Raw genomic sequence first — 5,255 nt, 5'->3', positions numbered from 1 at the left:
CATATTTGTCATATAATATTTTCTTGACTTTTCATCTTCCCACTTTCTGAGAATATGAATGGGTAAATAGTCACTTTTGTCCCTGAATATGTAATTCACTGACAAATACGTCTCTGAAAGATGAAAATATAAAATTTAGTTCCAGAAAATGTAAAAGTGCAACAAATATATTTTGCAGTTAACTTTCGTCCGTCACCGTTAATAAAATAGTCAAGATTCGAAGAATTGAAATATGAGATATATTTATCTCTTAGGATAATTTGAAAAAATTTGTAATGATTGATATACTGTTATAATGTTTGATCTTAGTAAACTAGTAAAATATTTATTTTAGACAATTTCTATTGTGACAGACAAATTATGGTTGATAATCAATACTATCGTTATTATTATGTTTGCTTTAAATTATATTTGTTAATATATTTTTTTAAGTCATTATTGTAATGTTATACTTGTAACAATTAAAAAATGACGAAAATTTATCCTAAAATTATATTTTACTCTTAAATGAAATGAAATTTTGAGTTTAACAAATTAGTCCAATAGAAACATACTCATATTTAGGTTCAATAAAAAATTATTGACATTTTCTTCCAATAATGATAACTTCTCAACATTTTTTTCCAATGGAACGTACTGATATTTAGACCTAAAAAAATTATTGACATTTACCTCCAATAAAAAAATATTGGTATTTTCGTTTAACAAAAAATTACTAACATTTACATCTAAAAATGATATCTTACTAACATTTTTGTTCAATCTAGTCCGTATGGCTATGTTGACAATCATTTTAGTGACAAATTCATTCTTCTGCATGTGCTACATAGGTTATTTTATTAACGGTGACAGACGAAAGTTAACGGTGAGATATATTTGACGCATTTTTTATACTTTCGGAGACTAAATTTTATATTTTAATTTTTAGGGACACATTTGTCAATAAATTACACATTTAAGATTAAAAGTGATTATTTAAATTTTTCTTTATTTACTTCTATTTCTGTATCACTTTCTTTTTCTTTTATCTTTTTTTACTTGGGCACAATTTTTTTATAATAACTACTTTTTTATTTATATTATATAATATCTATTTATTCTATTCTATTTTATTACTCTTTTAATATATAAATTGAATGATAATGTTTGTTTTCTTTTCTTGCAATATCAAGTAATATATATATATATATTCAATTACTCTTAATAAAAAGATTTTTTTCCCTCTACATGTATGACTCTCATTAAAAAAATTTCCCTCCAAAATTTATAATTCTTTCTAACTTTTCTCTCTTTTCGTTTTTTTTTGTCTTTTTTCCTCTTTCGTATTTATACTTAAAATACAAAAAACATTTATTATTTTATTAGCCAAAAATTCATACTCTTCTTCTTATTACATATGTAAAAATATATTTATAACTTATAATATTATTATGATATTATATATTATTTATGTGCTATATTAAATATTTATTTTTGTTTAATATTATATTATGATAAATTTATATAATTACTTATTATTTATTAATTAAATATAATTTAATTAAAAAAATATTTTTATTTAAATTTCTATAAAATTATTATAATTTACCCAGAAAATTTAAAATAATTTTAAATCAGTTCATAAACAAATATTTTGTCTATTAATAGTTATATTATAAGATTGTGATTTTTATAATAAAAATTAATATAAATATAATTATCTTTTTATGTCAATTTCACTCTATGTTTAGAATTAAATATATTTTAAATAAATAAGAAATAATTGTGCCACTATAATCAAATATATTTTTTTATAATTATATTCTCTATTTTCAAAAGGTTTAAACAGATAATTGTGTTTTTTAAAATATATTTAATTTTTTATGAGACTTACATTTTTTTTATCATAATGGCTTGAGTTTATGTTATAAGTCATTGTACTTTTTATAGATTGCTAGATTTAATGACATCTAAATTAATTTAAAATTAGATAAAAATAATCTACAAATAGTAATCATATACATGACTTTGAATGGGGACAAGATGAGTATAAAATTTTATCCCCTATAGAGATCAAGGATGGGGTGAATCATGGATTAGTCAGTGGACAGGGAAAAACATACTCGTTCTGATCCTATCATGTTGTCATGTCTATTTACAATTATCATTTATATTTTTTGTTGGTGTTAAATAATTACAGATCTAGATAAGATTAAAATATCATTTACTTATCTAATTATTTTATTTTTTAGTTTTAATTTTATTAAGTGAGATGAGGATGGGAACAATTTACCCATCCTCGTCCTAACCCCTTTTCATACATATTCATAATTATGACTTATACATTTTTAATGTCGAATGATTATACATTTAGATAATACTAAAATATCTTTTAGTATTATAATTATTTTATTTTTTGCTTAATTTTATTGAGAGGGGATGGGACGAGAAACAATAAATTTGTGTCTATTTTGCTTCATTATTTTGTCTACTTACAATCATCACTTATACATATGTTTTTATTTTAAATAATTACAAATTTAGATAAGATTAAAATATTTTTTAGTCTTTTAATTATTTTATTTTTTGGCTTTAATTTTTTTCTAAATTTAAAAAATACTTTGGTCTATTCACACGTCTTTATTAAATCAATTTATAATATAACATATTATTATACACAAATAATTTATCTTGTCTATCTTCTTGTTGTTTGTAATATATTAAATTTGAATTTTATCTATGACTACTGTTATTTTGCATGGCATCTTAATATATAAATTTGCATTGTATTTGCTCCTACTAGAAAGTTTTCATCTTATTGTTACGTTTTTACTGACCATACCAAAATATAGTTTACTTGCCTATAAAATGTGTGAAAATAGTCGATTCACACGTGTGGAGGCATAGGTATTGTGCTAATTTTACTTCTAATGGAAAGAACATGATTAATTAATAATAATAATAAAAAGTTAAGAAATGTTAATAATAGACTGTCTACTGTTCTTCTAAATACATATTTCATTTTGACTGAATTTTATTAAAAATCATAAAGCTTTGAGTGGATACTGAATAATCCTATCACTACCGAAATAGTCTAATTCATATGAAAGAAAATTAATAAGTAAGAATGCAAAAAAAGAAGAAAAAAGAATATTCACAATAATGAATCGCAATGCAAAAAAATATTTAATAAACATTAAAAAGAAAAAACATATAGGATACAATAAAATATAATGTACATTTGGAATGCAGTTGCAAATTAAAGTTACTAATTATAACTAGATGCTTAGAAAAAAAATCATACAAGATTAAAAAATGCAAGATGAAAAATGTTAGAAGCATAGTAAAAAAAAAAACAAAAAAAAAAACTCATAGTACAAAGTAAAAGGACAATAACAATGAAAAAAGCTTGCGATCTTGCCGAAGTCAGAAGAGTGTATGAGAAATTAAATAAAATTATCATATAGAGAAAAGTAAGAAAAATGAAAAAAAAAATCACTTTTAGATAAAATAAGTTAATAAAAAATATTAAAGAGAATTTAGAGCATTAAGAAGAGAGGAGCCTAAAAATAATTTTATATATGATATTATGAAAGTTTAAAGAGGGCGAGCCCTGGTGCAGCAGTAAAGTTGTGCCTTGGTGACTTGTTGGTCATGGGTTCGAATCCGGAAACAACCTCATATGCAAGGGTAAGGCTGCGTACAACATCCCTCCCCCATACCTTCGCATAGCGAAGAGCCTCTGGACAATGGGGTACGAAGTTACAAACAAGATCAAATATGTAATACTTTTTTTAGTAGCAAAAGAAAAATTTTAAGAAGAATTTGGTTGGAATAGGAATCAATTTCCTATTTTATTTGATTCTCTTGAATGAAATCTTTTAATATCTTATTTTACTAGGCTCATTTTTATGTATTTCAATATCTTATTTTACTTAAGTTGAAGGTGATTGGTAGACTTTCAACCTAGTACTGAGGGGTTTCATGGTGGTTAACAGGAATGAGCTTATAGAATAGACAAGTAGGCAAATTCCTATAAATGTAAGGTCTTACAAACCTTACAGAGGTAAGCCAATACCCACACTTGTTTATTATTATTTTTTTATTTATAAAACTACACTTCCTCCATTGGGTCAGCTCAAGGAACTCCCTGGATGATCAAAGAATGGGACCATGGTAGGGGATGAGGCTGATGGGGACCGCCCAAAAGTTGTAGAAATATCTATAGAATTGTGTCAGCATTACATTACATGATGCATATGCATATGAGATTAAAATTATGAATTGTGATTGTTGTATTGTATGTTTTAATTGATTCATGAATGATTGATTCATCTAAATTTCTTTGTTAAGCTAGTAACCTCATATCCTTATCTCTTTTATAATATGTTTCCTTTTATATATAAGCTTACCCTTGCGCTTTGTATTTGTGTTGTGTTGTATGACTATAATGATCGTGTCGTGTCTTGACATGGGAGCACATGGTACTAATGCTATAGGAGATCATGTAGTTTCTTGAAGACCTAGATCTTGAAGATGGATTGGAAGTCGATATCTCTCTTTTGTTAGTTTATGCATAATATGTTAGAGGGGACTAGCTTAGGGCCTTATATAAATATTTATGTTGGTGTATATATTCCCTTAAAGGAAATCCTTTTAGAACTTGTAGTCTACTTTTACATATAATATTTTGTAACGCTTTAAGACATATTATCCTTGTGTCTTAATTCTCCCTCTAAATTCATATATAAGCAAAAAAAATGGTCATGTTTGTTGGACTTAAAAATAAACAAATCTAACTAATTTTACCTTATTTAATGTTATCATTCCTAAAATACCCTTCATTTAATTCTATTTCTATTTTCAATGACTCTTTTTTTATTTATGATAACAAGTTTCAATGAAGGGCATTTGAAAAATAACCTTATTTTTTACTTGAGATTAGTAAAATTAAATGTTGTCAACTAATTTTCTTAATTAGTGCAAAATCATTTATTTTTTCTTATATATGAGTCCAAAGGGTGAAGGCCAATGAGAATTAATTATTGGAGACAAATAAACGGGTAAAACACTAGTAGCCACAAATACTATTCTCAATCAATAAGGACAAAATGTAATATGTGTTTATGTAGCTGTTGGTCAAAAAACATCTTCTGTGGCTCAAGTGGTGAATACGATACTTGATAAATGTAGCTACATGTTTTGAATGTGAAAAATTCCTAGGTATTTCTTGTAGGACTATAACAGTATTAAAGATGCATTGGTATGATAAATAG

The sequence above is a fragment of the Glycine max genome, chromosome 14 (assembly GCF_000004515.6).
Source record: "Glycine max cultivar Williams 82 chromosome 14, Glycine_max_v4.0, whole genome shotgun sequence".
Classification (NCBI taxonomy): Eukaryota; Viridiplantae; Streptophyta; class Magnoliopsida; order Fabales; family Fabaceae; genus Glycine; species Glycine max.
This window is presented reverse-complemented; position numbering follows the sequence as displayed.